At 40.3% G+C, this 13443-nt stretch overlaps 1 protein-coding gene across 2 annotated transcripts in view; it reads right to left on the reverse strand.

Annotated features, from left to right (window-relative positions):
* The window catches only part of DAAM1 (dishevelled associated activator of morphogenesis 1), a 427341-nt gene that overhangs the window by 382904 nt on the left and 30994 nt on the right, over positions 1-13443 (reverse strand). The window lies entirely within an intron of this gene.

Raw genomic sequence — 13443 nt, forward strand, 5'->3', positions numbered from 1 at the left:
AGTGTACCGTATAGATATCTATACAGCCGCGGCTTTACACCTATAGTATTTATGTAATAGCTGCAAAAACACACACAATGTACGTACACAAATCTATACAGCCGCGGCTTTAAACCTCTAGTACTTATGTAATAGCTGCAAAAACACACACAATGTACGTACACAAATCTATTCAGCCGCGGCTTTACACCTCTAGTATTTATGTAATAGCTGCAAAAACACACACAATAGTGTACCGTATAGATATCTATACAGCCGCAGCTTTACACCTCTAGTACTTATGTAATAGCTGCAAAAACACACACAATAGTGTACCGTATAGATATCTATACAGCCGCGGCTTTACACCTATAGTATTTATGTAATAGCTGCAAAAACACACACAGTAGTGTACCGTATACATATCTATACAGCCGCAGCTTTACACCTCTAGTACTTATGTAATAGCTGCAAAAACACACACAATGTACGTACACAAATCTATTCAGCCGCGGCTTTACACCTCTAGTATTTATGTAATAGCTGCAAAAACACACACAATAGTGTACCGTATAGATATCTATACAGCCGCGGCTTTACACCTCTAGTACTTATGTAATAGCTGCAAAAACACACACAATGTACGTACACAAATCTATTCAGCCGCGGCTTTACACCTCTAGTATTTATGTAATAGCTGCAAAAACACACACAATGTACGTACACAAATCTATTCAGCCGCGGCTTTACACCTCTAGTATTTAAGTAATAGCTGCAAAAACACACACAATGTACGTACACAAATCTATTCAGCCGCGGCTTTACACCTCTAGTATTTATGTAATAGCTGCAAAAACACACACAATGTACATACACAAATCTATTCAGCCGCGGCTTTACACCTATAGTATTTATGTAATAGCTGCAACTACACACACAATAGTGTACCGTATACATATCTATTCAGCCGCGGCTTTACACCTATAGTATTTATGTAATAGCTGCAACTACACACACAATAGTGTACCGTATAGATATCTATACAGCCGCGGCTTTACACCTCTAGTATTTATGTAATAGCTGCAAAAACACACACAAATCTATTCAGCCGCGGCTTTACACCTCTAGTATTTATGTAATAGCTGCAACTACACACACAATAGTGTACCGTATAGATATCTATACAGCCGCGGCTTTACACCTCTAGTATTTATGTAATAGCTGCAAAAACACACACAAATCTATTCAGCCACGGCTTTACACCTCTAGTACTTATGTAATAGCTGCAGCTACACACACACAATAGTGTACCGTATACATATCTATACAGACACGGCTTTACACCTCTAGTATTTATGTAATAGCTGCAAAAACACACACAATAGTGTACTGTATACATATCTATACAGACGTGGCTTTACACCTCTAGTACTTATGTAATAGCTGCAAAAACACACACAATGTACGTACACAAATCTATTCAGCCGCGGCTTTACACCTCTAGTATTTATGTAATAGCTGCAAAAACACACACAATGTGCATACACACAATAGTGTACCGTACACAAATCTATTCAGCCACGGCTTTACACCTCTAGTATTTATGTAATAGCTGCAAAAACACACACAATGTACGTACACAAATCTATTCAGCCGCGGCTTTACACCTATAGTATTTATGTAATAGCTGCAACTACACACAATGTACATACACAAATCTATTCAGCAGCGGCTTTACACCTCTAGTATTTATGTAATAGCTGCAACTACACACACACACACAATGTACATATACAAATCTATTCAGCCGCGGCTTTACACCTCTAGTATTTATGTAATAGCTGCAAATGCACACAATGTACATATACAAATCTATTCAGCCGCGGCTTTACACCTCTAGTATTTATGTAATAGTTGCAAATACACACAATGTACATATACAAATCTATTCAGCTGCGTCTTTACACCTCTAGTATTTATGTAATAGCTACAAATACACACATAATGGTGTACCGCATATAAATCTAATTAGCCGCGACTTTACACCTATAGTATTTATGAAATAGCTGCAACTACACACACACACAATGTACATACACAAATCTATTCAGCCGCGGCTTTACACCTCTAGTATTTATGTAATAGCTGCAACGACACACAATGTACATATACAAATCTATTCAGCCGCAGTTTTACACCTATAGTATTTATGTAATAGCTGCAAATACACACACAATAGTGTACCGTATACAAATCTACTCAGCTGCAGCTTTACACCTCTAGTATTTATGTAATAGCTGCAAATACAAACACACACACAATAGTGTACCATATACAAATCTACTCAGCTGCAGCTTTACACCTCTAGTATTTATGTAATAGCTGCAAATACACACACACAATAGTGTACCGTATACAAATCTACTCAGCCGCGGCTTTATAACTCTAGTATTTATGTAATAGCTACAAATACACACAACGGTGTACCGTATACAAATCTATTCAGCTGCAGCTTTACACCTAGTATTTATGTAATAGCTGCAAATACAAATACACACACAAAATAGTGTACCGATTACAAATCTACTCACCCGCGGCTTTACACCTTTAGTATTTATGTAATAGCTACAAATACACACAATAGTGTACCGTATACAAATCTACTCAGCCGCAGCTCTACACCTCTAGTATTTATGTAATAGCTGCAAATACACACACACACACACACACACAATAGTGAACCGTATACAAATCTACTCAGCCGCAGCTCTACACCTCTAGTATTTATGTAATAGCTGCAAATACACACACAATAGTGAACCGTATACAAATCTACTCAGCCGCAGCTCTACACCTCTAGTATTTATGTAATAGCTGCAAATACACACACAATAGTGTACCGTATACAAATCTACTCAGCCGCAGCTCTACACCTCTAGAAAGTTATGTAATAGCTACAAATACACACAATAGTGTACCGTATACATATCTACTCAGCCGCAGCTTTACACCTCTAGTACTGTATTTATGTAATAGCTGCAAATACACACACAATAGTGTACCGTATACATATCTACTCAGCCGCAGCTTTACACCTCTAGTATTTATGTAATAGCTGCAAATACACACACAATAGTGTACCGTATACAAATCTACTCAGCCGCAGCTTTACACCTCTAGTATTTATGTAATAGCTGCAAATACACACACAATAGTGAACCGTATACAAATCTACTCAGCCGCAGCTCTACACCTCTAGTATTTATGTAATAGCTGCAAATACACACACAATAGTGTACCGTATACAAATCTACTCACCCGCAGCTTTACACCTCTAGTATTTATGTAATAGCTGCAAAAACACACACAATAGTGTACCGTATACATATCTATACAGCCGCGGCTTTACACCTCTAGTATTTATGTAATAGCTGCAAAAACACACACAATAGTGTACCGTATACATATCTATACAGCCGCGGCTTTACACCTATAGTATTTATGTAATAGCTGCAAAAACACACACAATAGTGTACCGTATACATATCTATACAGCCGCGGCTTTACACCTATAGTATTTATGTAATAGCTGCAAAAACACACACAATAGTGTACCGTATACATATCTACTCAGCCGCAGCTTTACACCTCTAGTATTTATGTAATAGCTGCAACTACACACACACACACACAATAGTGTACCGTATACAGATCTACTCAGCCGCAGCTTTACACCTCTAGTATTTATGTAATAGCTACAAATACACACACAATAGTGTACCGTATACAAATCTACTCAGCCGCAGCTCTACACCTCTAGAAATTTAGGCAATAGCTACAAATACACACACAATAGTGTACCGTATACAAATCTACTCACCCGCGGCTTTACACCTCTAGTATTTATGTAATAGCTGCAACTACACACACAACGGTGTACCGTATACAGATCTACTCAGCCGCAGCTTTACACCTCTAGTATTTATGTAATAGCTGCAACTACACACACACACAATGGTGTACCAAGCTATGTGGAAAGGATTGGCTCAGCAGTGAAAATGTCACTGCTAGATAAAATGGAAACATTGAGAGGGGCTGGCAGAGGGGGGTTTAATGCAATTATACATCAGAATGATTTTAATTATTAAAATGCATATTTTTTAAAAAATGTATATTTACACTTTTAGGTAAAAAAATGTCAAAGATTGTAAATCTTGTGTGCGGCAACAGTAACTTTACCATCACTTTAATAACTCCCCCCCTACTTGAAAAATCAAAGGATCATAAAAAGGCACCTGTAGTGGATTATCAGGATGATCTAAATAAACAGTAGTGGTGAATATGTACAACATAAATGCAATTACCGACTCCTAAATATTTTAAAATGACAGGTTCTTAATAAGTAACCACATGCTGCAGAAACACGGAATAGGTGGCTTAGAAAATGAAATAATTTATTTCTATACTAGTCCTAAAGCCCGTTCACACGGGCCATTTTTTGCAGTACAGCAGTCCCACCCCTTGCGCTCTCTCCCTCCCCCTCTCTTTTGCTCTCTCTTTCCCCCTCTCTTTTGAGCTTTCTCTCTCCCCCCTCTCTCTTTTGCCGTCTCTCTCCCCCCTCTCTCTTTTGAGCTTTCTCTCTCCCCCCTCTCTCTTTTGAGCTTTCTCTCTCCCCCCTCTCTCTTTTGCCGTCTCTCTCCACCCTCTCTCTTTTGCCGTCTCTCTCCACCCTCTCTCTTTTGCCGTCTCTCTCCACCCTCTCTCTTTTGCCGTCTCTCTCCACCCTCTCTCTTTTGCCGTCTCTCTCCACCCTCTCTCTTTTGCCGTCTCTCTCCACCCTCTCTCTTTTGCCGTCTCTCTCCACCCTCTCTCTTTTGCCGTCTCTCTCCACCCTCTCTTTTGCCGTCTCTCTCCCCCCTCTCTTTTGCTGTCTCTCTCCCCCCTCTCTTTTGCTGTCTCTCTCCCCCTCTCTCTTTTGCCGTCTCTCTCCCCCTCTCTCTTTTGCCGTCTCTCTCCCCCCTCTCTTTTGCCGTCTCTCTCCCCCCTCTCTTTTGCCGTCTCTCTCCCCCCTCTCTTTTGCTGTCTCTCTTCCCCCTCTCTCTTGCTGTCTCTCTTCCCCCTCTCTCTTTTGCCGTCTCTCTCCCCCCTCTCTCTTTTGCCGTCTCTCTCCCCCCTCTCTCTTTTGCCGTCTCTCCCCCCTCTCTCTCTCTTTTGCTGTCTCTCTCCCCCTCTCTCTTTTGCTGTCTCTCTCTTCCCCTCTCTTTTGCCGTCTCTCTCTTCCCCTCTCTTTTGCTGTCTCTCTCTCTCATCCCCTCTCTTTTGCTGTCTCTCTCTCTCTTCTCTCTTTTGCTGTCTCTCTCTCTCTTCTCCTCTCTTTTGCTGTCTCTCTCTCTCTTCTCCTCTCTTTTGCTGTCTCTCTTCTCCTCTCTTTTGCCGTCTCTCTCCCCCCTCTCTTTTGCTGTCTCTCTCTATCCCCCCTCTTCTGCTTTCTCTATTTACCCTCTTCTGTTCTCTCTCCCCCCTCTTTTGAGCTCTCTCCTCCCCCTCTCTATCGCGCGGCCACGCCCCCTTCACGGCAATTCGCTCACGCCCACTTCTGCCGCAGACTCAAAGGCCAGGTGCGTTTTTCCTTGTGCTGTCTCTAATGCGCATGACAGCTTCGGACAAAAACACTTGGCCTTTTATTATATAGGATATTGATACTTGTGGAATGTTCTATTTGCATTTATGTTGCAGTCACACGGTTTTCCTTCCAAAGTTGTGAGACGATACAAAGTGCCAGACAAGCAAACGGAGTTCTCAGACTGCAATTATATAATGCATGTTTTTACTTAGAGTTAGCAGATGGAAGTCAGGAAATGATACAGGGACCATTTTAGTAAATAAGAGTCCCAGTACGGCAGACGTGTATTGATTATGGGACCATTAAAGTGCATAGATTAAGGTTCTGAGTTCTCAATGGGAACGTTGAAATAAATCTGCCAAAGGGATACACAGGGGCTGTACAACAAACAACAAAAGAGAAGTCAGAGAATCAGGCAGACATAAATAAACAGAATAAACTTATCTGCCCATTACATAGAAAGCCAGTGGCTCATTCTGAATCCCAAAGTAATCAGGTGTATGAACCGTGTTGTTAAGCCAATGGGTACTAGTACAGCAGTATAAGATCAACCAGTGAGCACAAATACAGCAGTATAAGTTGTACCTGACAACCAGTGAGCACTCATACAGCAGTATAAGTTGTACCTGACAACCAACCAGTGAGCACTAATACAGCAGTATAAGTTGTACCTGACAACCAGTGAGCACAAATACAGCAGTATAAGTTGTACCTGAGAACCAGTGAGCACTAATACAGCAGTATACGTTGTATATCAACCAGTGAGCACAAATACAGCAGTATACGTTGTACCTGACAACCAGTGAGCACTAATACAGCAGTATAAGTTGTACCTGACAACCAGTGAGCACTCATACAGCAGTATAAGTTGTACCTGACAACCAGTGAGCACTCATACAGCAGTATACGTTGTACCAGACAACCGGTGAGCACAAATACAGCAGTATAAGTTGTACCTGACAACCAGTGAGCACTAATACAGCAGTATAAGTTGTACCTGACAACCAGTGAGCACTAATACAGCAGTATAAGTTGTACCTGACAACCAGTGAGCACTAATACAGCAGTATAAGTTGTACCTGACAACCAGTGAGCACTAATACAGCAGTATACGTTGTACCTGACAACCAGTGAGCACTAATACAGCAGTATACGTTGTACCTGACAACCAGTGAGCACTAATACAGCAGTATAAGTTGTACCTGACAACCAGTGAGCACTAATACAGCAGTATAAGTTGTACCTGACAACCAGTGAGCACAAATACAGCAGTATAAGTTGTACCTGACAACCAGTGAGCACAAATACAGCAGTATAAGTTGTACCTGACAACCAGTGAGCACTAATACAGCAGTATACGTTGTACCAGACAACCGGTGAGCACAAATACAGCAGTATAAGTTGTACCTGACAACCAGTGAGCACTAATACAGCAGTATAAGTTGTACCTGACAACCAGTGAGCACTAATACAGCAGTATAAGTTGTACCTGACAACCAGTGAGCACTAATACAGCAGTATAAGTTGTACCTGACAACCAGTGAGCACTAATACAGCAGTATAAGTTGTACCTGACAACCAGTGAGCACTAATACAGCAGTATAAGTTGTACCTGACAACCAGTGAGCACTAATACAGCAGTATAAGTTGTACCTGACAACCAGTGAGCACTAATACAGCAGTATACGTTGTACCTGACAACCAGTGAGCACTAATACAGCAGTATAAGTTGTACCTGACAACCAGTGAGCACTAATACAGCAGTACAAGTTGTACCTGACAACCAGTGAGCACAAATACAGCAGTATAAGTTGTACCTGACAACCAGTGAGCACAAATACAGCAGTATAAGTTGTACCTGACAACCAGTGAGCACTAATACAGCAGTATACGTTGTATCTTTTAACTGGTGAGCACTAATACAGCAGTATACGTTGTATATCAACCAGTGAGCACTCATACAGCTCTGTCGTGCTTAGTATATGCAGGAGTGCTTGCAAAAAGGTTTATAAAAATGTTATACATATAGAGAGTTTTCTGTGGTGTGTCTGGAAAACAAACGTATAGGGCATTTTTATAAGGTGATGTTTAGTGTCACCTTGTAAAGGTTTAAATGTATTCAGCTCCACTTTAAAGCCAGAATCAAGTCATTCAGTCAAATTCTTAATAATATTTAGGGCACAAAAAATGCACATTACTCAAAAAGTGAAGAAACTAGCATTGAGTGGTCAGACATTTTAACATTATAAAGCACATTTGCAGATAGGAAACTCAAAATTAAACTTGCACAATTCAGATAGAGCACGTCATTTTAAGACTTTTAAAATCAGTTCTGTTTTCAGATGTACTCTGTTCTCATTGTATCATTTGTTGAATATTACATTATTTTTGAAAAAAGTATATACATATCATGACTCTTTCCATTGGCTCACCAGATGTGTTCAGCTAGCTCCCAGTAGGGCACTGCTGCTCCTTCAGCAACCCATTTTAAGAAAATTAAAGGGACAGTAAACCTCAATATTTTCTTTCATGATACAGATAGAACACCCAATTTTAAACAACTTTCCAATTTATTTCTATTATCAAATTTGCTTCATTCTATTGCAATTATTTGCTGAAGAAACAGCATTGCACTTCTGGCAGCTAGCAGAACACATCTAGTTAGCCAATCACAAGAGACAAGTGTGTGCAAGCACCATTCAGCATCGAACGTCCACTTGATAAGGTTATGTGCGTATTTATTGGTACAAGGTACCAAGGGATACCAAGAGAACGAAACACATTTGAAAATGGAAGTGAATTTAAAAGTGACTTAAAATCACATGCTCTATCTGAATCTTGCAGGTTTAACTTTCCTGTCCCTTTAAGCAAATCTGATAAAAGAAGTAGAGTGGGAAAAACTAAATTTGGTTGCTATAATTCAATTTAAAAAAATGTTTATATCTCTGCCGCATGAAAAGGGTTACAGACAAGCACTTCAACACAGCTGTGCCTATAACCCTTTCATTGCTGCAGTAATATATTGAGGGCACAACAAAAGGAACATATAGGTGGGATGTCCAACAAGACCATACAGGTATGCTACTTCGTGTAACAGAGCACAAGGTCGGGTCATTGGCACCATTCATGAAAAGGAAAAAAAAGCCGATGTGAAGTCTCAAACCCACAACAAGAGGTAACTGCTTAGAGAGACAACTATAGGTGAGCTGTATTATTTATTTATTTATAAAATATTTCACCAGGAAGGATACATTGAGATTTCTCTCGTTTTCAAGTATTTCTCTCGTTTTCATTGCATTGATATAATAGGGTACAATAAAAATACAAAAACAATAATAATACACAACATATACAAAAAATTTACATAGAACAGGTAGGAAATGAAGTATTAGATCCGTTATAGATCTGGCTTTGAACTCAGTGGATCTTGTGTCTATATTTGTGGCATCTACATTGTGTAAGGAGAACTATGGATTTTTATTTTACATTTTTGGCACCATTTTTATACTTTTAGTAGAATGCGCTACTTGTTTTCTAACGATGTTTGACTTTTATGGTGTTTAATCTCCAATAAATGTTATGTTATTATAAATTGTATATTTAATTATTTTGATTATATTTGGAGTGATATCCTCTGGCCTTTTGGTTTCAAACCATTTTGTAGAGTTAGAGGGATCTTCTCATTAAGAGGTTATCTTAGATAAGATGTGTGCCAGTATTTATTTGGTTTTTAACTCTCATCTGATACTCTATATATAGTTGAATAACACAAATTTTAGACCCTCACGTAAAAAGTTGAACATTAGACAGATTATTACTTAAATAACTAAAAAAATAAAGTTTTAAAATAATGTAATATTCAGTTCCTTCTCGGCTATGACAGTTGACATGTGATGTGTATGTCTAAACATTCACTAAAACAACTAAATACGTAAGAACAATGTAGTCCAACTTATGTGCATTCCAATTGATAAGCAAAACAAACAAGAATCCACTTGCCTGTCCGGGCCTTAAAAACAATACAGTATCGTATATCATACAGAACGCAAAATTCTTCCATCGGCCAAAAGAAGCTTGTGCTGAGAAACCTGCCACATACTAATAATCTAACCCCCCTCCTTTGGCTCCCAGACTATACAGCCCTGCTCTCCAGCAGTTAAGGTGTTAAAAATTAAAGATATAATATAGCTCGTGTCAAAACCAAAAGAAAAACACTTTAACCACTTTAATGATAAATACTGTATTGTTTGCTGAAAAAGTGACACTGAAAGAGTCATTTTAGTTCAATGTCAAAGAGGCTGAATCACAAGAAATCAAAGTACCGGCCCTGGGGCCATGTGTGGCCCTCAAGATAGTTTAATCTGGCCCTCGCTTGTTTATTAGTTATTAATTTGGCCCAACCAATTTTTTGTAGGGTTCTAAGAGGCACTCACAAGATAAATATAAAGACAAGCATGCATTGTCTAGTGTAGACTCCCATTATGCACTGCTTGGATAAATTATTCAGTTCCAGAATGATGACTTCACTTGGCACTCACAAGATAAATATACCCTGTGTATGTCTATTGTGGTCTACAGCTCCTACCATGCACTACTTGGGTAAATGTCATTTCCAGAGCACTCAATTTGTTCAAGTGGCCCCCATGTGTGAAGAACACTTGGCTAGTGGCCCCCAGATACAATGAGCTTGATACCCCTGGATATAATGGCACTAATTATTTTGTGTCACATCTGTGATACAATGTTTTTATATGTGCAAGCTTATTTATTCTAGTCATCTATTAATTATGTACTATATATATATATATATATATATATATATATATATATATATATATATATATATATACACACACACACACATATATACATACACACACACACACATACATACAGTGGGGCAAAAAAATATTTTAGTCAGCCACCAATTGTGCAAGTTCTCCCACTTAAGAAGATGAGAGAGGCCTGTAATTTTCATCATAGGTATAACTCAACTACGAGAGACAAAATGTGGAAACAAATCCAGACAATCACATTGTCTGATTTGGAAAGAATTTATTTGCAAATGATGGTGGAAAAACATAATTTATGCTTACCTGATAAATTTATTTCTCTTGTAGTGTATCCAGTCCACGGATCATCCATTACTTATGGGATATTAACTCCTCCCCAACAGGAAGTGCAAGAGGATTCACCCAGCAGAGCTGCTATATAGCTCCTCCCCTAACTGCCATTACCAGTCATTCGACCGAAAACATGCAGAGAAAGGAAAACCATAGGGTGCAGTGGTGACTGTAGTTTAATGGAAAAATTACCTGCCTTAAAGTGACAGGGCGGGCCGTGGACTGGATACACTACAAGAGAAATAAATTTATCAGGTAAGCATAAATTATGTTTTCTCTTGTTAAGTGTATCCAGTCCACGGATCATCCATTACTTATGGGATACCAATACCAAAACTAAAGTACACGGATGACGGGAGGGACAGGCAGGCTCTTTATACGGAAGGAACCACTGCCTGAAGAACCTTTCTCCCAAAAACAGCCTCCGAAGAAGCAAAAGTGTCAAATTTGTAAAATTTGGAAAAAGTATGAAGAGAAGACCAAGTTGCAGCCTTGCAAATCTGTTCAACAGAAGCCTCATTCTTAAAGGCCCAAGTGGAAGCCACAGCTCTAGTAGAATGTGCTGTAATTCTTTCAGGAGGCTGCTGTCCAGCAGTCTCATAGGCTAACCGTATTATGCTATGAAGCCAAAAGGAGAGAGAGGTAGCCGAAGCTTTTTGACCTCTCCTCTGACCAGAATAAACGACAAACAGGGAAGACGTTTGTCGAAAATCCTTAGTTGCCTGTAGATAAAATTTCAGGGCACGGACTACATCTAGATTGTGTAGCAGACGTTCCTTTTTCGAAGAAGGATTAGGACACAAAGATGGAACCACAATCTCTTGATTGATATTCCTGTTAGTGACCACCTTAGGTAGGAACCCAGGTTTAGTACGCAGAACTACCTTGTCTGAATGAAAAATCAGATAAGGAGAATCACAATGTAAGGCAGATAACTCAGAGACTCTTCGAGCCGAGGAAATCGCCATTAAAAACAGAACTTTCCAAGATAACAACTTGATATCAATGGAATGAAGGGGTTCAAACGGAACCCCCTGTAAAACATTAAGAACTAAGTTCAAACTCCATGGTGGAGCAACAGTTTTAAACACAGGCTTGATCCTAGCTAAAGCCTGACAAAAAGCTTGAACGTCCGGAACTTCTGACAGACGTTTGTGTAAAAGAATGGACAGAGCTGAAATCTGTCCCTTTAAGGAACTAGCGGATAAACCCTTTTCTAAACCTTCTTGTAGAAAAGACAATATCCTCGGAATCCTAACCTTACTCCATGAGTAACTCTTGGATTTGCACCAATATAAGTATTTGCGCCATATCTTATGGTAAATCTTTCTGGTAACAGGCTTCCTAGCCTGTATTAAGGTATCAATAACTGACTCAGAAAAACCACGTTTTGATAAAATCAAGCGTTCAATTTCCAAGCAGTCAGCTTCAGAGAAATTAGATTTTGATGTTTGAAGGGACCCTGGATCAGAAGGTCCTGTTTCAGAGGTAGCGACCAAGGTGGACAGGATGACATGTCCACTAGATCTGCATACCAAGTCCTGCGTGGCCATGCAGGCGCTATTAGAATCACTGATGCTCTCTCCTGTTTGATTCTGGCAATCAATCGAGGAAGCATCGAGAAGGGTGGAAACACATAAGCCATCCCGAAGGTCCAAGGTGCTGTCAAAGCATCTATCAGAACCGCTCCCGGATCCCTGGATCTGGACCCGTAACGAGGAAGCTTGGCGTTCTGTCGAGACGCCATGAGATCTATCTCTGGTTTGCCCCAACGTCGAAGTATTTGGGCAAAGACCTCCGGATGAAGTTCCCACTCCCCCGGATGAAAAGTCTGACAACTTAAGAAATCCGCCTCCCAGTTCTCCACTCCCGGGATGTGGATTGCTGACAGGTGGCAAGAGTGAGACTCTGCCCAGCGAATTATCTTTGATACTTCCATCATTGCTAGGGAGCTTCTTGTCCCTCCCTGATGGTTGATGTAAGCTACAGTCGTGATGTTGTCCGACTGAAACCTGATGAACCCCCGAGTTGTTAACTGGGGCCAAGCCAGAAGGGCATTGAGAACTGCTCTCAATTCCAGAATGTTTATTGGTAGGAGACTCTCCTCCTGATTCCATTGTCCCTGAGCCTTCAGAGAATTCCAGACAGCGCCCCAACCTAGTAGGCTGGCGTCCGTTGTTACAATTGTCCAGTCCGGCCTGCTGAATGGCATCCCCCTGGACAGATGTGGCCGAGAAAGCCACCATAGAAGAGTATTTCTGGTCTCTTGATCCAGATTCAGAGTAGGGAACAAGTCTGAGTAATCCCCATTCCACTGACTTAGCATGCACAATTGCAGCGGTCTGAGATGTAGGCGTGCAAAGGGTACTATGTCCATTGCTGCTACCATTAAGCCGATCACCTCCATGCATTGAGCTACTGACGGGTGTTGAATGGAATGAAGGACACGGCATGCATTTTGAAGCTTTGTTAACCTGTCTTCTGTCAGGTAAATCTTCATTTCTACAGAATCTATAAGAGTCCCCAAGAAGGGAACTCTTGTGAGTGGAAAGAGAGAACTCTTCTTTTCGTTCACCTTCCATCCATGCGACCTTAGAAATGCCAGTACTAACTCTGTATGAGACTTGGCAGTTTGAAAGCTTGAAGCTTGTATCAGAATGTCGTCTAGGTACGGAGCTACCGCAATTCCTCGCGGTCTTAGTACTGCCAGAAGAGCAC

This window comes from Bombina bombina, chromosome 1 (assembly GCF_027579735.1).
Source record: "Bombina bombina isolate aBomBom1 chromosome 1, aBomBom1.pri, whole genome shotgun sequence".
NCBI lineage: Eukaryota > Metazoa > Chordata > Amphibia > Anura > Bombinatoridae > Bombina > Bombina bombina.